Source organism: Drosophila sulfurigaster, chromosome 3, assembly GCF_023558435.1.
Source record: "Drosophila sulfurigaster albostrigata strain 15112-1811.04 chromosome 3, ASM2355843v2, whole genome shotgun sequence".
Taxonomy (NCBI): domain Eukaryota; kingdom Metazoa; phylum Arthropoda; class Insecta; order Diptera; family Drosophilidae; genus Drosophila; species Drosophila sulfurigaster.
In genome coordinates, this window is record NC_084883.1 from 26,894,696 (window position 1) to 26,922,575 (window position 27,880).

Genomic DNA, 27,880 nt, shown 5'->3' on the forward strand with positions numbered 1-27,880 from the left:
ATGAATAAAATATTTATGTTTTTGATCAGAATATTTTGCATTTTATACATTAAGCACAACTGCCTGAGGCAATGGGAATGGGAATAAGAATGAGAAGGAGAATGAGAATCGCAATCGCAATCGCAATTGGAATCGGAATGGAAATGAAACTGAAAATCTAATCAAGCAATTGCCACTTATTTAACAGTCACAAGTTGATTTTAATGAAAATGAATTTCAAATCCAATAAATGAAATCACGAGCATGACATGACAAAGGCGAAACTGGATGGGGGCGTGGCAATCATATGATGATGTACATTCCATAAAGTCAAAACAAAACAGAAGAGGAAAAAACTAGAATGCAGCAAGAGATGAAATAACTCGTGGAATGGAATTTTCTGTTTGGGGCGAAAAAGCATTTACTGTTAATAGAGGAGTGTATAGCTGAATGTGTGGGTGAGTGTGTCCTATGTGTGTGTGCTGTGTGTGTGTGTGTGTGTGAGTTTCTTTGTATCTGTCATATACTCAACGCGTACTTATGACCGCTACGAAAAATATTTACAGCATCTGTATAATGGCATGCGATGCAATAAAGTTCATACCTACCCGAACATTAAGAGTAATGGGCCAGGAGAGGCCTCAAGCAGGGCGGGGGGGTAGGTGAGAGAGGAGTGGCTGGTAGTAAGAGGCTGACAGCTGTGGGTTGTTTGGAAAAGCAGGAGACAGGCTGAGGCTGGGAGGCAAAAACGTGATTCGAGTGAAAGCCAAGTGCCAAGAGCGAATGGCGAGTGGCGAATGGCAAACGAACGAGCGGCTTTCTTTAGCCGTAACAGATACGAGACACAAACACACACAGACACACACACACAGCGACAGACACATATGGCCAGCAGCTGTATATGCAGTTTTGGGCCAACTAAAGTTGGTCGAGAGAGCTGTAAAATGCATTTGTTTGAATTTGTGCCTGAGCCTGCTACGAGAAATGAGAAATGGTTTGGCAGTTGCCAAAAGTGGGTCGACTGCCGACCACAAGCAGCAGCAGCAACAACAACCAGAAAAACTCGTAAGTGACACCAAAAAACGGTCAGCAAACGACGACAACAACTGCTGCTGCTGCTGCTGCTGCTGTTGGTGAAATGTGCGGTAAATGCAAGAAATATGATGATAAATGAAAGCACAGAGAGGTACGAGGAAGAACGCCCCAAAGTGGAGGCAATTGCAGAGAAAAACTGTGTGTGTACGTGTGTGTGTGTGTGTGTGTGTTTGGAAATATGGCCAAGACGACTTTCGGTAACAGGGTCACATTTGGCCTCAGTTCGACTAGCAGCAATTGCCTTAATGATATACCAGCCACAACTACAGCTGTAGATACAGATACATTGATAAGATACATTATCTGTACAGCGATAAGAACTTAAGGAATAACACCTTATTATTCATATCTTGTTTATCTCTGCACAAAACTTTATTGCAAGTCGAAAACTATATATAGTATATTTTTTTTATTATTATCATTATTAGTATGTATTATTATTATTATTGGAAGAGAAGTAAAACAACCTTGTTGACCAGCGATAACACGGTTTGTTGTTTGAGCACAGCGAGCAATCTGATTCGACATTAATTTATACTAAATATAAACAGTTTCGCGACTTTAAGTGCCTATCAATTTGCCTCCTAAGCTCAATTACATTTAATTGCACTTGCCTTTGCATTTGATTAAATGTTTGAGAAACTGCTGACAACAATAAGGAACTCAACTGCAAGTTCATATTAAACATTAAGATTCTAGCAACGACTTCGCTAATTGAGATCAAAAGAAACCAACAAACGATTCATTTTCATGGTTTTCAAGTTCTTGCACAATTTTCCTTATGTTGGCTTCAGTGTTTTTTTAATTCATCTTTAGTTGGCAGCTCGTTAAACAGCTTCTGAACTGGGCCAATACACAGTTTGCCAAGCTTGTTTGGACAGTTGCCTAGATGAGTTAACATTATTGTTATAATTGGCAGTATAAAAGACATTTATAAATATTAATTCAAGTCTCTTAACTGCATATATCTAGAAATATATATATACCTATATATTTAAGATCGACGCAATAAATATTGAGCTTAAGTGTGATGAAACAACAATATTAACAAACAAACAAATCGTTAACAAAAAAAGAGTTAATTCCTTAAACCAATAGAACTTATACAATATTATTACGTTTTTAAAAAGGTGTTCTCGGAACGCCCACAACAAAATTCGATCGAGAGAATAAAACGATCGTACTCACAATTGAATATATTTGCAATAACATATTATTTTTTAATGAAAATAATTAGAAATTTAAATTCTCCATGCGCTAATGGCAGAACAATAAATAAACGCAAACGGTAAATACGACAAATAAATAATAATATAATCTACGTTTTCTCTCTCTCTATCTCTCTCTGTGTCTCTCTCATGCATTCATTTTCGCATTGATTAAAACGTAGCAACAGCCCAAGAAGCAAGTGGGAAAACGTTGAGAGAAAAAACAAATAAATTACAGCAAAAAGTTAAAAGCAAATAGCAAATAGCAAATACTAGCAACAGTTGCTTAAAAAACCCAAACACAAAAAAATAAGCAAATACTAAGTATAAAATAAAAAGAAGAAACAGCTGTAAATAGTTTATGTGCCAACTTCCTCTCGACTAGGCTCTTGAGGCTCAGCGCACAGGGTGCTGTTGGGGGTGTACAGGGTGGTGCAGGGCTTGCGGCAACGCAATGTCTAAAAACCGATTGGCAACGCCATGCGGCTTTTATATTTCTTCAGTTTCTGTTGTTTTTGTTTTTTTGCTTTTTTGCTGTTTACTCGGTCGAAAACCCGTTTGTTGAAGCTGACGTACAAACGTTGAGACGGCCACAAGGCAGCAGCAGTAACAACAACAACAATAGCAGCAACAATAATGAAAACAACAACTTGCATGACCATTAAGCCGAAAAATAAGCAACAAATACAAATAGACAACAACTTTGAGGTTAAAATTTATAATTTTTGTCTTCGTCGTCGATTTTTTTTTTTTTTGTTTTGTTTTATCTTTTTTGCTTTTACAAAAAAGCCAGACGCATGCCATCTCCCTCTCTCTCTCGCTCTTGGTCTCTACAGCTCTGTCTCTCTTTCCTATTGCAAGAAAATTGCCGATTGACTAACCGGCTGACTGACTGACTGACTTCCATTTTTTGACTTTCTTATGAAGCATTATTCTGTCGCCGTTGACTTAGCAATTTTTATTACCAATTTTTTAAGTTGCTGTACAAATTAAATTATCGTTGAACTCGTGTCACTCTGTTCTTTCCATGGAGTCAAATATGCTCCCTAGAGATTAGTTTGCTCCCAGCTTTATTTTTAGCGTTCAAATATAAACAAAGTCGCGTCGCCATTTTAGATTATGTGTGTACACACAGCTTTACTGTCAACATATTTATTTTGCACATTTCCATATGTACACATTGTTCACACACACCAACGTCTATTTTGCCGGCTTCAGCAGCTGCTTTATGGCTAATTCGACCTTAGCAGCGGTGATTATGATAAAGAAGTCATCTAAAAGAGTTGTGCAACACTAATAAAAACACTAATAAAAATGTATTTAATATACTGATAAACAAAAGATTAATTAGAAAATCTTTACGCAGAAAATTCCACTCAATTAAGCGATTTTACCCTATTTTCAACTAGTCAACAGTTAATTGCCAGAGGTTTTTCAAGTTTTTTCGCTGTGATTTTATTTAATTCTCGTATTATGGCAGGTCGTGTCGGTACTTAGGCCCTTTCAATTTCATTTATATTTTTATTTTTATTGCAATTACGAGCTGTGCTTTGTATGCTGGTCATTTCCAATTACAATTAAGGGGTTTATCTGATTACCAGTATGACACATGTGATTGACCTTAGACAGTGGTTCGTAGAACCTATAATTTGGACTCAATCAGATTAAATTGTCGACATAAAACTAATTGAAATTGTCTGTCTCCAATCAATCAATCAATATGCTAATGTCTATTAATATTTAAAATCGAAAAAACACATGTAAAAAGAATGAGTAAAATAAATGATTTATAATGATGATTAAAAAGGAATAAATAAAACAAAAAAGTTTCGGGAGAATATATAGCACCGGATAAATAATATGCTTCGAAAAGAGATTGCTGTATTTCAATGTTAAACTCATTCAAAATATTTATAGAAATTTATAATAAAGCAATAAACAATATTCAAATAATACCTGATAGCTAACTAATATCAATTAGAGCAGTCCGCAACTGACTCAATCCATTATTCTATGAATTTATTAATCGATTTTTGTATTAAGACAAACAGTTTTATCGAATTTGAATATTTATCATTTAGGATTTATAATGAAATCTCATCGTGCACTAAACAAAACATCTTTACGGAGGGGTTTTTGCCGGCAATACCCGAAAACACTTTGGCAAATTAATTACGATTCTAATTGATTTTCTATATGTAGACACCAAATGAAAATCTTTAGAAATGACTTGAGGGTCATTTGAGGAGCGCCGCAAACACAGCTGTCGACACATGAAGATTCATCGAATACGAAAAACGAAATACGGAAAAAGGAAATACATACAATGAGTACACACTGGCCAATGTTTATGTACATACATACATGTATTGTGTATATATGTATGTACATACATATGTAGCTGTACGGTGCGTGAGTAAACTCAGTGTATCAACAAAACCAAAAATTCAATAACACAAGTGTAAAATTCACAGTGTAATCAGCAAATAAAATAGTAGCAACTGATTAACATGAACAATTATATTTAAAGAGAGCAGTAGCCGCGGCTGGCGCCAATGGCAGCCAAGTGCAATTGGAGAAGGGGGCAAGAGGAGGTAAGAGGTTAGTCCGACTACCGGCGTCAGCAAGCATTTCAAACTGGTCAGAGGGGGGGTTCATGAGCATTTATTGCACTTTGAGTGGCTCTTAAAAGCGGCAACAAGAGCATTAAATATGTAATTAAAAAAACATCCATATATAAATAACAAACAATATGTACAAGTATTTTTATATATGTATGTATATGTATGTACGTACGGTGTGTGTATACACACATTTAACGTTTTTTTTTTTTGTTTGCAGTGTGTACACACACTATAAAGCAATTCAAATTCAATGTCAACAACTGACAACTAAACACAACTGAAGTCCAAGCGTAGCGTGCACCAAATTTGAAACTATTAATACATGTTTGTGTCTATCTGAATGATTTACTTATACATATGTACATATACATATAAATCAGATGTGCAATTTATGCAGCTGAATCAGCAGTTTTATGTTGCTTCGATTAATGGACAATTATATTTTTATGCTGTTGCAAAACTAATTTCGCGCAATTGTCAACAATCTGGCAACTCTGTTCTCCTCAGAGAGAAAAAGAGCAGCAAGGTGAGTTGTTGTTGCTGTGTTTTTGCTACCAAAAGCATAATGAAAACTTATTGTATTTTTGCAATTGCTCGAAACTTGTACCTTCATTTTTGTTGATTGTTATTGATGTTGTGCACTTTAATTTACACTTGAGTTGCTTTTATTTGCGAATATTCTTCAAAACTGAAATTGTAAATTATTTTTCAATCTGTTTATTTGGCGCGCTGCTGTTAAAAACTTTACGGATACAAATGCAAAGTCAATTAACAGACTTTATTTAAACACCATGACGACTGTCGCACTCACTCCCATTCGCACTTTGCTTATTTATTTTTATTTTCGTTCAAAAAAACGTGCTAAATAAACCGCGCAACAGCAATAACAACCACAACAGCAACAATAATACGAAGAGGGCAGAACAGCACAGCTGACGCTTATTTCTGAGAGCGAATCAGAGCCGCTCTCACAGTCACGTTCAACAGAGCTGCGCAAGTAAGTGAAACAGTGATTGCTAAACTTTAAGTGATTTACACTCAGCCATATTAATTTTACATATATAGTTCTTTCGAGGATTTCTGTTATTATATTATGCCTCATTTTTTGCATTACTAATATAATTTTGCAGTATTTCTGTCATCCACATTGCAATTAGCAGTGACTGCGGTAATATAGTAACAACATCTGTCATCTCTAGCTGGCTCTCTCCGACGCGCTCGCGCTCTCCAATTGGAACCAGCTGAGAGCTGAGACTGCGTTTGTCTTCGTCGGCCATTGAGACAAAATGAAACACAACAAATAAAAAAAAACAAAATCAAACAACAAAAGTTTTGCAAGCGCAACGAGTATAAAGCTGGCAACGAACACAAACGTATTGGCCGATGACGACATTTGGCTATTATTTAGCAGTCTTTAATTCAAATACATATATTTACACAAAAAAATTGATCAACTTACATTTCTCCCTGTTGTTGTTATTGTTGTTACAGGCTCCACTTAACACCTCTTGTTGTTGAAATGAAAACAAACACAAATGCAAACGCAAAATAGAGAGAGCGAGAAAGAGAAGACGCTGGCAAAATTTGCTTTTCACTGTATCTCTTTTCGAGCTATTTTCTCGCTCGCTGCTACTGCTTCAGCTGATGCACTTTCACCATATATTTACCACTGTGTTTTTCACAATTTTCACGTGTTTTCTCTATTCTGGCTTAGTGTGAACTTATTTTTTGCTTGAAAATTTTACATGATTATTTTGCTGGGTTAAGCAATATTTCTGAGCACGCACACACGTATGCAAAGACCTCACACACAACAGAAGCACACACGCGCACACAAACACACGCACACAGGCAAGCAACACTCAAGTACGTGCTTTTTTTGTTGCTGTTGCTGCTGCTGCCTGCTGCTTCTTAATGCTTTTGCTTTTGCTGTTGTCTTTGACTTTTTCTTTGTTTTGGCACCAATTCATTCATCCATTTTCACTACACACGCCCACAAGCACAAGCGATGCCGTTACTTTAATAAGCCCTTGCTTTCTTTTAATGCGTACGCGTTTGCTGCACTTTCTGTGCGCAAAAATAAGGCGAAAGATTATTATTTGTGTTTTATTTTGAACAACGCTTTGGTCGTGCACCGCGTCTTGCTCGCCCGTTCTTCCAATTGGAACTGAGCACTGCCAGTGGTCTGAGAGTGAGCGACGGCGACGGCGCAGTGTTAAATTGGCCACGACCAACCAGCAGTGTTGTCACTACAATTGTTTTCAAGCTAAATCTAGCAGTTTTTTAAATTCGGCTAATGAGAAAATATTACAAACAAACAATTTGGATGTATTATTTGTTAAAAATCTTTTTCAAATACTGAAAAGTAACGTATTCCTTAGAAACTTTACTTTAATTATTGCTTTGCACTAAACAATGTTACCGTTTGACCTAAGAGTTTGGTGCATTTAGCCGTTTAGCTTGCTTAAAGGTGGCAACACTGTGAGAGCCATTACGATTTGAGAGTGTTGCTGGGTGCTGTTAATGCACTCTGCTGCTCTCACTAATGTGCACATACCATTTTTTCACAACAAAAACTCAAACTATGCGTTTTTTATAGTCAATAGTGGAATTTGTTAATTTTATAAAATTTAATTTTGTAATAAGGTAAAGATCGATAGGCTAATGAGAGTAGGGCTGCAGTTATCGATAAGTGCAGCGAGCTGATAACGTTCAGTGGTTGTAACAGTTGTGCAACTGTTCGCGTGACATTGGCCTTGGCTGTTGCATACTTTTAGGCTGGCCTTGAAAATGGTCAAGGCGACAGCTGCCAAAGGACCGAGCGCCTAAATCGTTAAAATATTCAAGATGTGAACTGGCAGAATATTCAAGGAAATGCTTTTGATGTAGTTGAAGGCAGTTTGTGTGTTTAATTAGCTCCATAACGCTTTTTGCGAGTTGTGCAATAAAATCCATTAAAGCTCATTAAGTGCGCTCAACTGTAAATTTCAGATATGGACAGCAAAGTAATCCCTTTCGGCAGCTGCTCGTCGGCTTTCAAAGGAAACTTAATTTCACTCTCCGTTTGGCATTAAAGGCCCCTAAATACATATTTAAATAAATATTAACAAGCGTTGAATTTAATTACACAAATTAGAAGCAGACGGCGACAAAATCCATAAAAAGGGAAAACTGACCAAAAAGTACCCTTTTCTTTTTTTTTTTTGGTATTGTTTTGAATAAATAAATTAACTGACAAGAGGAAAGAAATCAGAGCAACAATATCATCAGATGCTGACAGCGGCTCGCATAATTCAAGCAGTAAAATTGAAAGAAAAGTCGACAATGTGTAGCGCTGAATGCTTTGCTGCCGTCAAGATTCATTTGTTGCTGCTGTCGCGCAGCACACTGATTACCAACCATCCCCCTCCCTATCTGCCTCTCTCTCTCTCTGGAGAAGAGTCTGTCAGGATACACAGCGGCAGGTCCTGCCAACTGCCAAGCGATAAAGTCAAGCGAAATAACGGCACCAACACTTGCCTCAACAGCAGCAACAGCATCGTCAGCGACAGCAGCGACAACAGCAACATCAGCGACAGCAACAGCAGCAGTTGATGCTCGGCTCCTGTTTTTGATGATGATGACAGCAAACGCAGCAGCAGCAACGTGCAGCAATAATGATGATGCCTCCACCGACCATGCCCCCACAACGCCCACGTACAGTGGAGCAAGTGCAATTGACAAGCACTCTTTCTTTCATTGCTGCAACATCAGCTTATGGGTTTGTCGTTTGTCTTTAATTTTTTATCGATAGTAATATTTGATTTGTGATGAAAAAATACGAAGTTAATTCTACCATCGAAAATATATATTTTCAGGCGAACATTTTGAAAAAAGTTGAAATAAAATATATTAAAAGCCCGAACAAGCATAAAAGTGAATAAGAAATAGTGCAACAAAAAAATATGAAACTAAGAAAGATTTAAAAGATTTGAGAAAAATAAAATATTAATAAAAACTCTTTTAGTTGAATACTTCTTGTCTGTTAAAGGAAGAAGAAGTCTTTAAAAAGGCGAAATTTCTATGAAAACTCAAAAATACATCAAAGAAAATATATCCGTCATATAAAATGCTGATAATGCTAATATAGATATTTGTGTAGAGAATGTTTATTGTGCAATTAGAGCCAATTCGATTTGAAAATAATTCAAATTTAAAAAAAATTTCAGGAGAATTATTATTTATCTTATAAAAATGATAGAGTAAACATACTTTGAATAAATTTATTTGTATACTTTATATTCAGCAAATGAAACTAAACAATTCAGTGAAAAATATTAAATTGTTATTATTATAAAAAAATCAAAAAATTTTAATATCTGAAAGATTCACATAGAATGTGAAATGGTAAGCTTTGCCTTCATAACTTAAATTCAGTGTAGTAAATTTTGAAAAATTAATATAAAACAGATATACATCGATACCATAATTGTTTGACCCACTGTACGCTCGTCAGGCTGTTCATTAAAGCAGGCAAAAGTGTTGCCGAGTTATAATGAGAGCAAAGCTTACACTGAAATTTACGACAAGCGCCACGCTAAGTGACAGCCAGAGACGTCGACAAAGATAGAGAAACCGATAAAGGAAAAGGGAGTGGAGGAGTGAAGGCGTGGCAGAGGGAGTTATATGGCTGAGGGGTCAGCGAAATGGACTGCAGTCGCAGAAGGAGAGAATCTGTGAGAGCGAACTGTGTGATTATGTTTGAAACTTTTTCTATTTAAGCTCAATGACAAACAGCAAAGTTCGCCAAAGCAACAAAATCGAATTTCCAACTTGAACGAGGGGAGTGCAACAAAAAAAATCAAGAGAAAATCTCATAAAATATGCACATTTTAATTTGCAGCGAACTCTTTAAAGACGAGCAACACAGCATCGTTTCCCCCTGTATTTTGCTGCTGGCTAAGTAATTGGCCAGCAAAGCCAAGAAGCAACAGTATGAAAAACGCAGCCAGACAACAAACTGACAAACTGACGACGACTTCCAACTGGCAACTGGCAACTGGCAACTGCCACCTGATAGATGACAAATCCTGCAGCCAGTTGTAGATAAAAGGCAACCCCAATTGCAACTTGCCTCCACATCTTTGGCTCCATCTTTAGCTCACATCGCTCGACATCGCATCAACACAACTAATCTCAGGCATTTTCTAAATGATGGACATGAAAGCGCACTTAATCCCTGACCAGTTCAGTTCAGTCGAGTTGAGTTGAGTTCAGTTCAGTTGAGTTCAGTTCTTTGCTTTTTGTTTGCCTTCTTTTGTATAGCGGCGCATTACTGGAGGCATCTGCAGATTTGTTGCAACTTTGGTGCCACGTCTGCCCCAATGATTGCAGTTTCTTCTATTGCTCAAGTCGTTGCTGTTCTGTTCTGTTTTGTTTTGTTTTGTTTGTTTTGCTACCTCTTGCAGCCCCTTTTTTTTGCAGCGGATTTCTGCTGATGTCTGCTCTACCTACTAATATAGTATAGTCTATGGCTTTGTCTATATCTGTGTGTGCTGACAAGCAATCAAAGCTCAGACAGTCAGCACAATTTTAACATTCGAGTCCTCGTAGTGACCTTTTGCTGAGTATCAACCAAGCAACTTAAATGTGTCAACTAATTCTATATATTAATATTTTCAAATTTTAGTAATCTGAACGAGTTGTTGAAAGACTTCTTGAAGATTCGAAACAATTTATTAGTTTGAAATAACTATTGTAAGGGGGAATAATATTAATAAAACAAAGTAGTTCCCTTCATCAAGATTTAAAAATTTGCTGAGTGCTAATCATATTTTCATATCTTAAATTATTACAAAAAATAAATAATAAATAGATTGTAAATCATTCAAATAATGAATAATCTAAATGAATACCATAAGATTCATAAGAATTATGATTAAAAAGTTTTTTTAGAAATATGTAGAAAACAGAATAAATTATGACAAAAGTTTGGGTAATAATTTTGGCAGTTTCAAGTTGAATTAATCCTTGAAAATAATCGCTTACCTATGAAATAATTACATTGTACTTTTATCTAGTTCACATGTGTTCTAATTTTCGGTATTATTTGGCAGATTTATGGCTGCAATTCGATAAATTGAGTTGGATTTCGATTCAGCTTAAGGGCATGAACATGGATATAAATCAATGTATAATTAGATGGTTTATTTAATGCAATTACCAATTTGGGGGGGCTTTCGTTTCGCAATGGAAAAGTTTTTGTGAATTTGCGAAATTCGTAATGATAATTTCCAGTGAATTACAGAGTTTACTCTTTGCATGCGAATGTGACACAATGCAAATCGGGTAACATGTGGCGTATACGTAATAATTGCGTTTAAGCTGTAAATCGCGCAAATCACACAGTTCAATAGACGAGCATTACGTGTATTGCCCCGAATGACATGTCAGGGGAACAACAAATCCCACAATTTGTTGAACCAACAAGCGTGGCTTGTTATAATGGGCGTGGCAGGCCTGAGGGGGGCAATTGAAGGGTTAAAATGGGGGAAATAAATGGTATACGAATAAGTTTAAAGTTAGCGTTGGTAACTTATTGAAAAAAATAATTATAAAATCTGAAATAGTATTAAATGAAAAATAAATGCAGTTCTAAGAAACTTTTACTGAGTATCAAAATTTAATCCTCATAAAAAAATGAAATAATTTAAAAAAAAAAACCAGTTGCTTAAATTTATTAGAAAAATGAATAATCATTATATTAAATGAATAATAATAAATAAATTTATTATTTATTTTTCCTTAATATTTAAAGGTAATTCTCACTTGAAGCTTTGAGAAATTACATTACATACAATTCTGTACAAAATTCATAAACTTATTGCCTATACAAAAGTCTAAAATATCTTCTACAATTAAATCTTCATAAAAGTCGAAATAATTCACCTAAGGGAATACACGTTGAATTCATTTATAATATATTTATTTCAATGGTATGCCCGGAAAATTTAAAATTAACTCTCACTTGAGGTCTTGATAAAAGGACAAAGGTTTCTCTGAAATGCCAATTGATAAACGATAAATGGCAAAAGGAAAATGGTAAATGGCAAAAAGCAAAAATCCAAAATGGATTTACACACATAATTGGTAATACAGAACGCGTTGAACTGAAATTCATTGAGGTTTTTCAATTGTTTGTGGTGTCGAATTCGAATTCGCATTGCTAATTGAACCGTCTGGCAATTTTGCAATATAGTATGTATGTATGTAATTAACATGATTTTCGTTTTAATAATGAACAGATGAAATATTCAAGCAATTTATTGATTGCATTTCGCCCCGAGGCTATATAATCGCATGGCCTCAAGGTTGCCCTCGTGACACATCGAAGTTTCGTAGGCCCTGAAGGGAATCAATATTATAATATTATAATACGGCAAATACGGCAGCGAGTGTGCCACGCTTTTGGCCTCCACAAGCAAAAAAGAGAAAAACAAAAGCAAAACAAAACGTGGGCGAAATGGCGGGGTAGACAAAGACAATAAATCGATGCGGCAGCTCACGTAGAACACGGAATGAAGCCAGAAATCACGCTGAAAGCATGCAAATCCTCAAGATTTTCAACGGTATCAGGCGAAAAGGACCTTCAACAAAAGCCCGGCAAAATTTCATTTTTCGTCGCGTAACAAAGCCAATTCAACGTAAGGGGAAAATGGGGAAATGGCAATGGAAACAAGTCAACTAATGCGACTGTCCTCCCAGCTCCCAAAAAATAAAATAAAAAGAAAAGCACACAAAATGCGAGGGGGTGAAAAACGGCGGAAAAGCAGTGCGATAAATTCATATAAATCGCGTTAATTTAACCGCAAGCGCAGTTTAAATAACTCAAATGGTTTGGAAGCTGCCAACCTCGTGTTCGGTGCCACAATTTAAGCTACTGCAAAAAACCCACAAAATGACACGAGCTGAAAGTGACAGCCAAAAGCTTTGGCTTCCAGGCTTGCACCAAATGGAAATGAGTCGAAATACAAAGTTGCCATTGAGCTTAGGTAATATACAATTTTCAAATAAATTACATTTTATGTAGCTGTCTTGTGCTTTGATTGCCCAAGTGATTAAACATTCATTAAATCTTATGGTACATAATTTATATATACATATGTTATGCCTGTTACCTGTTCACAGTATTTTTGTATACTAAATACAGTAAAACATTTCGTGTATTCGTTTAACATTTGACAGTAAAATTTTAATCATAAATTAAATAAAATCATGAATCATAAAATTTAATGAAATCCTTAGTTTATGAATTGCTTTTCAACTGAAAATTTGATTCACAGTATTTTTATATACTAAATACAGTGGAACATTTTATATATTCTTTTAACATTTTAAAGCTTTTATCGACCTAAGTATAAGTTCTTAGTTTTCTATACGTTTGTAAATTGTAATATTAATAGACTTTAATATTCTTAATAAGTTTTAATCATAAATTGAACAAATTGTAATAATATTAAAAAGTTTAAGTCATAAATTGAATAAATTGTAATATAATTAATAAGTTGTAAACATAAATTGAATAAATTGACTTAATTTTTTTTTCATTATAAATTGTAATACTAATTTTACTACAACTACTTCTACTTCTGCTAATTCTATTACAAATTAAACTTGATGTTTAAAACTTAATAAAAATGATCAGCTTTATTCATAAATTAAATTACAATATTTCAATGCTGTCAAATATGTATCATATTCCCTTTTATATCGACTTAAGCTTTAGTTTTAAGTTCTCTATTTTAATTTGCTTGCCTAGTGCTTTATAAGTTTTATAAAAAAATTAATAATCTGCCTTAGCTAATTTTATAATAAATGCAGCTGGCTGCTAAAAAAAAACTGGCAACTCAATTAAGAGCTTTTAAGTGCTTTTAAAGCAGCTTAAAAGTTGCTCGTGAACCAACAAATGGCGGCAAGCAAAAGCATTTGCCTTAAAGTGAATTTCGCCAAGTGTCGTTTCAGTCTAGCTAAGCTTGATAAAATGTCGAAGTTACTTTGAGATAAACAGCAGAGCGTTAACTACCCATGGACCGTGTCTCCGCTTGCGATGTGTGTGTTGGTGAGGGGAAGGAGAGAGAGAGAGAGAGAGGGACGATGTTGTTGCTATCTGAGATGACGCTCTGAATTGTTAGCCACAATTTGTTTTGCTTTATAATGAGTTATTTTGTATGCGCAGACAGCAGAAGTAAATGCTGCTGAAGCCGCACGATGAGGAGGATGAGGTGGAGCACTCAGGGGTGGGGGAGAGAGACTGAAATATGGCCGTCTCGCTGGGATTTGTATGGCATTTAAAGCCGTAAAATGTGTAAATAATCGTTAGCAGGAGTTTCGCTTGTACGAGCAACCGAAGTGGCAGCAACAGCAGCAGCAACCAGAGCAGAATGCAGGCATTTTGAATTCACTTGCCCCAAATAATAATGTGTTCATGTAAATTGTTTATAATTAATTTGTAGCTCGTCTGTGGCCTAAATGGCTTTTAATTGCTTTGCTTTGCTTTGCTTTGCTTAAATGTTGAAAAAACACACACAAGTGCAAAATTTAATGCACAAATCAAATTAATTGGCGAAATTAATGCTAATTAATTGCGTTAACAAAAAAACACAGTTTAAGAGTTGGTAATTACTTTCAATTCTCAAGCAAAAATAAATCACATTCGACAGAGGAGTTGAAAGCTTAACATTACGTATACGCAAGCAACCTTTTGCATTTTAGAAGTGTTTAAATAATAGTTATGATTTAATGCTGATGCTTTTATGGATGTTATTGCTAACTGATAAAATTATCTGAAATTATCATAGAACAGTTTATTCAATAGAGAGCTCTAAGGAAAAATAAATCACATTTGCATAGAAGGCTTTAAATATTTTTTTGAATTACTACATTTCTTATATCTAAATGCCTTTGGTAGGTTAGAAGTGTTTAAATAATATATGTGATGAAATGAAGCAAACTGCTAAGATTCAAATGAAATTCAGAAATAATAATTATTATTAAATTATTAGGCTGCACATTCAAAACAAATCACATTTGAAAATAATTTTTTAGGCTTAACTTTATTTTTGTTTCTTTTACAAAGCGGGCCAAATTTTATTTGCTATTAATGTTCTCAATAAACTGAAGTCTGTGAGTTAATTTAGTTTCAAATTCAGTAATAACTATTTAGTTATTAAATGTGTTATATGTAAATGCCTAATAATACGTATACGTAATCAATGCTTTGGGTGTTCGAAGAGTTTAAATAACATGCTTATGTTAATGCACATTGTTAAAACTTGTAAAAGCTAAAATAAGTAATTAATTCTATTTATGACTTTTTTCGTTGATAATCTGAACTATTAATTTTCCTATTTCCAATATAAATTACATAACTTTAAGCTCAATATTAATGTTCTTTTATATAATATGTAAGCCACATTTTAGGTGCCAAAAATGTTTAAAATCAATTAAAATCAAAATTTTTAGTTGAGAGAAAATTTCCATATCCAGTAGTAATTAAGCTGATAAATTATTATCAAACTGCACTTTCCACTACAGTTATTAACGGCTTAAAATCTAAACTGCACTGGCAAATATTTGTGCAATCAAATGCAGTCTACTAATGCGCATTTTAATGCTTTGTTAAGCAATTTCTGTTATCGCTTAATTATCAAAAATGCGCATTAAACTCTTTGCAAAGCTTTAAATTGACGCACAATCAATGCATTTCGCATTTTGCAAATCGCAAATATGTTTGCTTTAATATTTAATTCGAATTAAAGATTCTAATCGGGTTTGCAGTTGGCTAAGGCAATTAGGTGGAGCTTAATCATGTTTTTACAAATTTCTATTGCACTTAATTCCATTTGGTGCATTATTAATTACGCTCGTTTTCCAGCTCACAAAATGCTCATTTATTTGCGTTACATGAAAAACTACTGTGCGCAAAACTAACTCACACACACAGACCCACATGCACACTCATACGCACATGTCAGTGTGTAAGTGTAATGTCTTCATTAAGCGTTAGGACTCCATTTACACAACATACGAGAACAGAATTCCGGCCACGAGGAGAAAGGAAAGGGAAAAAACGAGCAGAAACCGACCGCAGTGAAGGCAAGGCAAAGCGCCTCATTGCGTTTCAATGGCAACCGCTGGACTGTAACGGGTTGCGGTGGGGCGGGGGATGAGGCTGGGGGAGGGGGGGGCGTGGTCTAGCTTGGGCTGGGTCTGTGGCTCGACTCGGCTGTCATTTCCGTTTCCGTTTAGACTTTTCATTTGCGGCACAGCAGCTGAAAAGGGCAACTGCAAAAACCAATCGAGGCCAAGCGTGAGGTTCGCTTTGAATACTCTACCTCAAAGCGAGCATACTCTTTTGGTCATTAGTTACTATTCTGGGCAGAGTCATTTAGGGTATTGCAGAGGTTATGGGGTTAGTAGGTTTCGAGCTTATAAATAGTTTGTAATCGATTACAGGTTAGATTGGTTTCAATAAAGTTAAACAAAAATTACCTAGCATTTTTTTTAGGTATATTTTAATAGAATTTAATTTAGTTGTTTTAAGATAATATTACTTTAAAATATACTTACTAGAAAAATTCTTGAATTTATTATAGCAAAATTAGTTTACTACTTTTAAAAATGTGAAATACTTTAGTCAGAAAAAAGGTTAATAATAATGCATTTCCTTTTGGAGAATTTATACCTTACTTTAAATGACTTTATTAGTTCTAATGATGATGAGTTGAGATACAAAAATTTGTATAAAATAGAGAGTTTAGGTGTCGTGTTTTAAAATCCATGAAATATTCGAATCAGAAAAATGTAATTTATATATAATATGGAGTTTATTTGTATTACTTTAAAATAGTTTAATCAAATATGAATACTTGAAATTCTATAATATATTTTAAGTATATATTCTCTTAAATAAGCTCATAAAGTTTCATGATAATTATGACAGGGATATTGCAATAAAACATTTAAAATGTTGAAAACAAAAAAATATGCATAATATTCAAAAATGTATGGTAGAGAATTAATTAATTAATTAATTAATTACTTTAAGATATTTTATTAAGTTTAATGCTAAAGTTATTGTATGCAATTTGTATACTCCAATGAAATTAATTTAAATTCATAGTGCATTCAAGAAATTTGAAACTTTTGCCAAACGATGCAGCCTAAATCCCTTTGTAGGGCATCCAAGTTGCTTGTAGGGCATTCAGGCACTTTTAAGCCATTGCCAACTACTCTTGCAGCTTGTTTTCATTTCACATTTTTTGGCCCAGACCGTTTGTGTTGACCTTTTGCCGCAGCACAGTAAAAGGAAAGCAAAGCCACGAATGGAAAAAGCAAAAAAAAATAAACCGAAACACAAAAAAAAAAAATAGAATGGAAAACGACAAAAAGACGGAAAGTGGAAAACAAAAAAGTGTTGCTGTCTATGGGGTCCATCAGGCTTAATAGCTCATTTGATGCTGGTCAGCTTAACACAAATGTCTCACAGTTGCCACTCTGCCACTTCATCTGGTTTTCTTTGGCTGCCCTTCGAAGGCAAAATAAAAGTTTAGATTATTATGTGCTTGTTAATTTATTTTCTTTTGCTTTTCTTTTGCTCGTTGTGCTTTTTACTTTAATGCGATTCTTCGCTTCATTTTGTTAATTTCCAGCCAAACAGCCAAAAGAATAACGAAAGGGAAAAGTGCCCCAAATTTGCCTCATTTGCTTTTTGGCTCCTTTTCGCCCAGCACTTAATTTCTCCTCATTTACTTCCTCCTTCCCCATCCACTCTTTATAATATCATGCACTAACTATACTATATAATAATCTTTCATTCTTTTACTCCTCTTCTGGGGTTTCAACCCTTGAGCAGAAATTCATGGCATACCTTGCAGCGTCACCAGGACGAAGCCTTAATTGCTGCTGGTCATGACAAGAACACACACACACACACAGACACACACTCTCACACACACACACAGACACACACACACTCGTAAGTCGAAAACTGACCTAAAGAGCCATGCAAATGACCACCAACAAGGACTTGTGTTGTCCTCAGTCTCGGAGTGGAAAATTGAAATTCGAATTTTGCCAAATGCACAACAAAAATGATTTTGGCATAAATTTGCTGGACTGCCTTTCGCCTTTTCAGCCGCACAAGTCGTTCAATGAGACCTCTTAATGAACTTGCAAGCACATGCACTGAAGCTTACACACACACTCGTACACACATACGTATACTAACACATTTGCAAATAAGCTCGACCATAGCTATTCATTGCTGGCACAACGGACAATTGCGAGGGCAGTTTTGGAAGTTCATTGCAACTAAAATACAAATATTTCTGGGATTTATTTCTGTTTTAAGAAAATATTACAAATTATTGTTGAGCTGCTGTACCTTAAAACATAATTGCATTGCATTAAGCTGAAGCAAAAGTGTAATCTGATAAATTGTTAATCTTGACAGTTGTTGTGAGTTAAATTGAATACTTTGATGCTTTAAAAATTATGCAATAATCTTAGCTTAGAGATTAAGAGCTAATAAACTGATCGCTGTGCAATTCAGCTTAATTTTAGAAGTTCAATTGTCGAAATTGTAGTGTTTGCTACCTTTTGCCATGTTTCCAAATTTTTTGTGTTATTGTTATTCCAATTTATAAATTTCTATTAGGAATCACTTAATCTTAATAATTATTATTTGTAATATTTGGCCAATTATCCTATATCAATGAATAATTGAGTCGGTATATTTATTTTAATATACTTTTTATTCTCATCGTAAATATTTAGAAAGTAAATCAGCTCACTTAAGTTTATATTTATTCCAATTTTAAAATCTTTAGTAAGTAAATCAACTTACTTACATTTTTATTATATTCGCAACCTCGACTGCTTCTGTAAGCAGCTGATAATCTGGTATATTTTGGTATTTATGGTATTTTAAGTGGAGTAGTATACTTCAGCTTTTTTTAATTCCATTTAAATTCAACTCAAAGTATATTTTTTGCTGTATGGTATTTTTAAAATGGAATGGTATATATTCGGTATATTATCAAGCATACAAGACTGTAGCTTTCTTCCAATTCAATTTAGATTCCAGCTAAAGTCTTCAACGCGTATATCAATAAGTCTTTAACAACTCATAAATATCTCGAGCACTTATTTCATAAATCTCTAAATATTATTTGAAATACCCTCGCTGACTCGAACAACTGGAATTTAGCACAGGATCAAGCCAAGCGAAACGGTTTTGTGTTAAGGCCTAATGAAAGCGACAACTGTGACGTAAATGAAATGATTTCAATATAGCTTCGAGTCGCACATATATAGTATTTAGTGTACACTGTACAGTAGACACTCGCATGTGTGCACACACATGCTGCTGCTGCTGTAGAATGTTTCTCTTGTTGTTGCTGCTGTTGTATAGTAATAAAAAGAAGGTCAAACTGCAGCTTAGCATTACGAGCTAGATGTCAATGGATGAATATGGATGAATGGTTGGGTTGGCTCGATGGATGGATGAATGGTTGGTGGCTGTATGGATAAATGGATGAATGGATGGCTGCATGAAATGAATTGGATTTGTGGAAAGCGCATCAATTCAAATTCAATCAAATGAAAATAATCTACGTTTTACTGAAGTGGAAAATTAAATTTCACTTGCTCACATCTTGTTGCCTACCAAATGCAAACTGACAACATTTTTTTTTTCGTCTCCTCCTTCTTGCTCTCTGTGTTTGCTTTTTTTTTACTCTATTGCCATTTTGTTGATTTACAAATTATTTGCCATTTTCTGGATTTTGATAGGTTTTACATAAATGCAGATTAGTTGACAACGAGAAGACGAGTTGAGGAAGTTTAGAAAATAAAGATATTTCTAGTTGTGATTGCTCGACTATGAAATACCCTGATATCAACTATAAGTTATCTTAAAACGTATTTGCTATCAATATACTAAATTATTAGAAATTATTTATTAAAATAAATATGTAGAATGATTTAGCAAACAAATTTAAAAATATATTTTGAGTATGTTCAATTTAAGATAATATATTCTTACGTCTTAATAATTATGGTATATTTTTAGGTATTTTCAATCTTTAATTCAATACTAAATACAACAATTTGACCACCAACACACCAAACTATTTCGAACTTTATTCATTATGTATTCACACCTGATAGGCAACTATTCAAACAAGAATTTATATTTACAATGTTGTAATATTCCATAAATAGTTTTTCCCATTTTTGTTTTGTCAAGTCAAGTCAATGATTCATAGTTTGCGTGTAGGTATTCATAGTGATTCACAAGCTACGCACTGCTATTCATAACTCAAGCACAAAATTTATTCATTTGATTTGTGTTTTCAGCATTTCGAAACATGCAAATCATGTTTGAAAAATCATAAGAGTAAAAAACGAAAAAAATAACAGAATTGTCAACGACTTCTGATTGACGTTTACACTGAATACATTTGAAATACGTGAGTTTGCATAATCACGCAATGCGTGTGCAAAAAACTGTAAAAAACAAAGGACAGCTAAGGGGTTGCAGAGGGGGTGAAGGGACTGGAAAAGAGAGGGAAAAAAAGGGCTCAAATCGAATCGATGACAAGAGTAAACAAACGTATTTCGAAGCCCCACACAAAGCCAATTAATCTCTGCTTTGTTGCACACACACATACACACACACACCGACACACATCACGTACAATATTCACACACACACACAATCACACACACACAGAGACAGTCAATAGTACGCAGCAACAAATACGTCAGCATCGTTGCCTGGAAAAGAGCCTAAGCCTGCGCCTGCTGCCAATGTCAATCATAATCCCCTCCCACTTTTTTCTCCTCCCCTGCCGCTGCTTTACCTTTCCCCTCTCTCGCTATCACTCTCTCTTTGGGACTGGGCGTAATGTGCTTATGTTCTGTTACAGTTACTAGGCGAGTGGGCGTGGCACTGGCCAAATCCTCCTCAATCGTTCGTCCTGCGTTTCATTTGACTGCACAGATCTATCTATGTAAGTCGGCTTCTCTTCCCTACACTCCTCTCTTCACTCTTCTCTCTTGCCACATGTTGATTAGCCTCTTACATGGCTCGCATTTCGATGGGGATTAATTCCTGATCTGAAGTATCTGTAATTCTTTCCATGAGTTTTTCTCTATCTCTCCCTCGCTCTTTCTTTTTTTCTTTTTCCTTATAATAAACTCCAGCCTTTAGTCTGTTATATTTATTTGTCAAGCTTAGCTTAGGTCTATCCATTATATTTGATTGTTTTATTTTCGAGTATTTGTGGGCAAGGCTTTTTTATTGTGGGTTCCACTTGAGGCAATAATTTGATAACTTGCATATTATTATTATGGCGAATCTTTTGTAGTCGTAAACTAAATATAAATATAAATAAATATATTATATAAATAAATATATTTATCGATCTATGGCATTATCCCTTCTAGTCTTATATTCTTTTAACTATTTAAATGCCATATGCAATGTGAATTACATACTTTAAATAGCTGATGAAGGTTTAATTATAAGGACATTTTCCTTTAAATATATACATATATATTATATATTATATTATATTAAATTCATACATTACAGTTAGTAATTACTGATGCTCTACTTTAGGAGCTCTAATTTACAATTTATAACTATAAGCTAATCAAAAGTGTTTATTCTCTATTTTAAATGTATATTTAATTTCACATTTATAGCTTTGAAACACTTTATTAATATTCTCTTTCATACAAAAGTTATTTTTTTCTTTTCATCAATTCTTATTCGACAATAAATAAATAAAGATACATATTTTTGTAATTTTATTATTAATTTAATAAAGTAGAAAATATAAATATTTCTCAAACAAAGTAGTTTTAACAAAAATGTATAGCTCATAATCAATGAAATGTATTTCTATTGTGAATCTTAACCCATTATTTCTATCCATTTAAATAAATCTATAAAAAACAACCTTTCTGTTGTCTTCTGCATTGATTCTATTCACTTCAAATTGTCACCAAATTAATTTATTACGATTGCAAACAATTTAGATTGCTTCATTTAAGTTTGCATTAACTTAACGTCAATCAGTTTGCCATGTCTCAAACATTCATTTCCACAGTCAAGTATTCTTTCTTTTGTCTGAGTTTCCATCTTCAGTACTTGCTTTTTACACTTTCGCATTCACAATTAACCGTGTTTATTACTCATCATATAAGCAGGCCTCCTCCTTCCAGCAATCCTTTCCTTTCCTTTCCCTTTATCTGTTTTTTTTTTGCTGCGAATCCTCAATGGAACTTTTCCTTTTGTGCTTTTCACGCTGTGTGCGTGTAAGTGTGTGTGTGTTTTGTATTAGTGTCTGTCGCACATTAAGTGAAATTTAAAACTGCACACCTACGCTCTGTCTGCTGAATGTGTGCGTGTGTGTGGGTGTGTGTGTGTGTTGGGTGTGCGTGTGTTGTTGGCTTAGTGAAATGAAATTAATGACAAACAACTTTTCATTGTCTTTTTTTGCAGTTGATTGTTGTTGCTCTGTCTTTTGGCTTGTTGCGTACTTTGCACGCGCAGGAAATGTATCCACATCCGTTTGAAATTTTTCCATTGTTTCCTCGCTAGCAAAGAAGGGGAAGGGAAGGAGGGATTGAGTGAATGGGAATGCGAACTGCGAGTTGCGAGTTGCGAATGTGAGGCCGTAATTACAGGCCGTATAAAAGGCGCCTTGAAGCCATATAACAGCCCGACGCAACCAAGTCTGAGCCTATTTCCACCTCTCCACTCGTCTTCTTCCCTTTGCCACTTCTTGAACCTTGCAAATTGTCATGGCAAGCGGTCACAACTCGAACTGAATCCATAAAGCGACAGCTGTTAACTGCTGCCTGACTAAAAGCTCCTTGACTGAGAAAGGGGTTGACCAGCAGAGAGAGAGAGGGAGGGAGAGTGGGGAGAGAGCAGCTACTACCGAGGGGAATCAGCTATTAGGAATCATAAAACTTATGGCCAGACATGGTCAACTTGGAGAATCCCAGACCCTATTAGACCCAATGGGCCGCCATAATTGACAGCTGTGCCAACAATTCACTTGACCTCACTCGCCATCTGCCTACGTCTCCGCCCCTTGCATATTAAACGTTTAGTTGCAGCCACACCCAACACACCCAACACACACACTCACACACACACACACACACACACTGACATAAACAATTGCAATTTGCAATTTGCCTGCGCTGCACTTTGGCCGTGAAATTGTTGGTAACAAGTCGGAAGTTGACCATGATTGAAGTGGCCATTGTTTGAGCTCAAGTTGCGCCATTAACATTTTTCTTTTATTCTTTTTTTTTTTTTTGTTGGCATAGTTTTTCCTGCTTCTTGGCCATAAAATGCATGTAAAATTTACATTGTAAATACAGGGTATATGCTGAGAGCAAACGGCAAGTTTTCTTTTATATGTCAACATTTTCAGCCATCGATTGCAATTTATTTTTCGCAATTTGCTTTTTTTGGTGCTTTATATTCATTAATTTATGGCAAGCTTTATAAGAGATTTGTTTTTGCCATTTAACACTTTTCTGTTTTATAAATCTTCATAACAAATTCAACTAGAATTCGTACTAAATCAATATTCTTTAGTAGTGCTTTAACATTTCAAGAATATCCTTACTCTATATTAAAGCAGTTAAATCTTTTAGTATCTGAAATTTATATAAATTATAGTTAAGATCGTAAACTATTATTTATTGCCAACTTTATGCTAATATTTTTACATTTATAAGATTTCATAGCTATAATCTTCATTGACTTTTCATTAATGTCTTGATCTTTATTGGACTGTCTTCGATATTTTCGATATTATTTTTATAATAAAGAAAAATAATTCATTTGCTAACTTATGTTAATTTTGATGGTAAACCTTTTATTTATCTTTTAACCAACTCAATTTTAAATTTAGTTAACATGGTAAACCTTTATTTAATGCAAACTTTTAGTTTTATAAATATTAATCTACAATGACTAATTTCTTATTCATAAAATCGGTCAAATCCGACTTTAAGCCGAAATTTAAGATTCCTTTCGTTTACCTCTTTTCTCAATTTTCCCCTTTGGTGTACTTTACTCACAGGTCTATCCACAATTTTTACAGGGTATCTCAGCTGTTGATTTACTCGCCTACAGTGCAGTCCGTCATTAACGTTCCAACTTTGCACAATTCAATTGCAACGCATGCAAATACAGACAAATAACAATAAACAACACAATTGCTTTGCCGCAATTTTGTTTTCCAAGAATTTTCTCATTTTTCTCCCAGATTTCTGTCTCCCATCGGCTGTTGGAATCCTTTGTCGTGTTACCATGACGAATGTGTCATTGTTTTATGTTGACTTTGCTTTCAATTATTCACACTTTGCCGCAAATCAAACGAATTTACAAATTATGCAAGCTGCCTGCGGTCAACACACAGTCGGCAGCAAAAGGAAATGAAAAGCTCTGGTCCAAAGGACCAAGGTGACAGGATAATTCAAGGATTTGCTCAGCCTCAGCAATTGCAAATTCAGCCCGAAGTCTGCATCGTCGTCGTCGTTGTCCTTCCCTGGCAAATTAATCAGAGCTTTGCCCAAAAGCCTATGTTGTGGTTTGGCTTTGTCAGCTTAGAAGCTGCCACCGTTGCAGGTTTGCACGTTGCATGCTGATTGTTGCACACACACACACACACGCCCACACACACACACATACTGCTTAAATGTAATTTGATTTGTGCTCAGCAATTTCAATATGTGCATTTCTCGGTTTTGTGCTCTGAGGTTGCCGAATCGAATCCAACCGCCTAAGCCCAGAAGAATTTTTGCATTTAATTAATAAATAACATACATGCACATGCCTTTGAGCCCGGCTCAAAGTGGCATTTGCGGTTAGCCCATATTGAAAACATGAATAGAAGTTTTAACAGATTGCGAATTGAGAAATTAAATAAAAACATTCTAAAGAAAAACAGTTGAAGGCGTGCTATGAAGATTATTATATTTTATCTTAAAATAGAATTGAAAAGGGAAAAAGAAAAGAAAATGAATTGAATTGAACTGAACTGAGAAATATAAGTTAACAAGTGAGAAAGCTGGGCTTGACTGTGGGATACCTGCTACTCATTTTAAATAAAATCATGTACTGATAATATACCAAATTACCATACCGAAAAATGCTAAAATATACTGAATTCTATATTTGGTATATCGATATACTTCTGTATTCAAAATATACCATATAAAAATATACCAGTATGAGTTTTTTACACAAGAGTATTTTTTAAATACTAAAATTGTAATCCGATCACAATCAAATTCTCATTACATATCCTAAAGGCACAAAGTTATAAAACCCTTCTATCCTATGGTTAACGGGTATAAAAATCAACTCATACGCATCTATATAAATGAGGAATTAAAATTGTTGAAGAATATTAAAGAAGAAATGCGTCCATACATTAAAAAGCCAAAACTATTCAAATTAATGAAAAGCACAGATATAATATGAAAAGATGAGAAATCAGAGAGAGAACATTGTGTGGCAGTAAAAAAGAAATTAAAGTTAAAACTGTCCTGCTGTAAAGCCTTAATGCACTTCCATCAATTGAGACATTTTTAAAGTAGGGAAAACATATTTCGATTTATTTTTTTTAAACATTTCAAAATTTAAAAAACAGCTTCACGCATCAATGGAAAAGAAAAGCACTTGATTTATGTTGCGGTGTCTGCAATTTTTCTTATCACCCCAAAAATGTTGTTTAATTTCAAGGCGATAAATCTGAGTGCGAATCTGAATTTCACCTCATTCATTTTGCTTTGAACTTGCGCTTTGCAAGTTGCCTGTATTCAAGAGCAAATTTATCTATGGCCAACATTCAACATTCAAACATAACTTACATAGTCAGCATGATAAATGCGAGTTTGCGCCGCTTTGTTTGTCTTGTTTGTGTTGAAAATGCCTAAAAATGTTTGCGGTTTGCTTTGAGAACTCAACTGAAAACATTTGCCAGTCATTCTACTGCCGCCAGATACTCTAACTTTAATACTTATGTTTGTTTAGAGCAACCCAAAAACAGGGATTTATTCTTAGCACTTTGATTGAGTTATGGCATGCATATGAATTTTAAATGTCATGTGGCAATATGTAGAATAATCACAGTAATAATATGAATACGCTTTTTTAAATAAGAATTTATTTAACTTGCTTATCAGTTAACTGATATTATAAAGTATTGCTTTATCTTATGGAAATTAAATATATAATGAAATCAAAGCCTGATATATATGATAAGCATACAAGTAAGACTTTTTTTATAGTAGTAAATAAAACATATAATAATATACAAGCATTATTATAAAAGTTTGCTATATTTTATGGCATTTAAATATACATATTTTCTATAAAGAATTGAAAGCTTATTATGGCATTAAAAGCTGTTCAATATTGACAGATTTTCAGCCCTACATTTGACTACAGAAATTTGTTTAAAATGACAAAATTAAAATAATAATAAATTGCATTAGATTATCAAAAAAATATTTGTCTGAGGAATACAAATTGTATTGCCATTCCTTATTTTGAAAATCACTTAGATCACTCACTGAATCACTTTGAAGTTAATTTAAAATTCGCAGGGTATTAAACACATCGTTATTAGTCAACTTGGCACAGTTGTGACTTGTTTTCTTTTTATATGATTTGTGCTTTATATATTTATTTGCTTGTTGAGGGGCAGAGCAAAGCTATGCAAGTCGAGAGCTGGAGGTGGAGCGTTTAAGAAGTACCAGAAGCTGACTTACCGTGCCATGTTGATATCCCGCAGATGCTCAGGTTTTGTGCCTTGTGGAAATTGTTGATGCAAACGGAGGAGGAAACTTTCTCGGTGTGTGTGTATGTAAGGGAAAGAGCAAGAGGCGCCGGGAGTTAGCCTAATTCTTGGCCTTCGTTTTGGATTTTGCCGTTGTGTTGTACGTCGTCCTTGAATCAGGCTCGAAATGTCATTGAGTGTCTGTTCCTGGGCTCGGTTGGCATGTTTACAATGCTCAGCTCCTGGCCGCAAACTAAATCAACATTTTTTGGAAGGCACTGTCATAGGAGTGGGGGGCAGCAGCTCAACAGTCAGTTGAACCAGAGCGGAGTGAGGCGGCAGGCGAGAGAGATAAAGCTGATGATGCTCTGATGATGATTACAGGCAATGCTATCAGAGTCAGCCACTTGGGGCAGCTACACTACATCGTTTGTCTCTGTCTCTGTTTTCGGTATCCGTCTCCCCGAAAAAAACAAAAATTGTAACTGCTCGCAGTCTCTTTTTCGATCCCCTTCCTCAATCGAGGATGTGAATGTGAAGAGGCAGCTAGTAGCTACCTTGCTGCGTGATTGAGTTTAGATTTATGCCTTAAGTGTTGCTTGGGGATTTGTTGGTTGGCCCCATTTCCGTTGCCGTTGTCGTTGTCGGCCTATGCGGCGTATGCTCAACATCCACACGCACACGGACACACATACAAATATATGTATATACGTATGTTCTCAATATGTATCTGTATCTTTTGCTATTTGTTTGCCTTCGTCTTTGCCAGTGTTTTGATTTCAGTTTCTATCTGCAAAAATGAATAAAAATAACAACAATTTTCTTTTAGTAGTTTGCAGACACTATATGTGTGGGTGTATGGATGTGGGTGTGTGTGTGTGTGTTGTCGATTATGTTTACTATATGTATGTGTATTTTTCTGCTTTATTTGATTTGCTGTTTTCGCTTCCATTTACATTTACATTTACATAAGCATCAACATCATTAATATTGCAAAAGTATATCAATGCGTAAGCATTTTATTTGCGCTCACTGTGAGTGTGTGTGTGTGAGTGCGAGTGTGCGTGCATGCACGTGTGTGCGGCTGTCATGCTGTCCAAATTAGACTCTG

General features: G+C 34.8%; 1 protein-coding gene across 2 annotated transcripts in view; it reads right to left on the reverse strand.

Moving 5' to 3' along the window:
* Positions 1–27,880, reverse strand: part of LOC133840825 (uncharacterized) — an 86,801-nt gene that overhangs the window by 51,260 nt on the left and 7,661 nt on the right. The window contains exon 2 of one of the 2 annotated variants that reach the window (XM_062272916.1): positions 26,762–27,559. The gene's annotated coding sequence lies outside the window, so the exon portion shown is untranslated. Of the gene's footprint in view, positions 1–6,365; positions 7,076–26,761; positions 27,560–27,880 lie in introns of those variants that run through there. The other variant, XM_062272915.1, reaches the window with a different exon arrangement.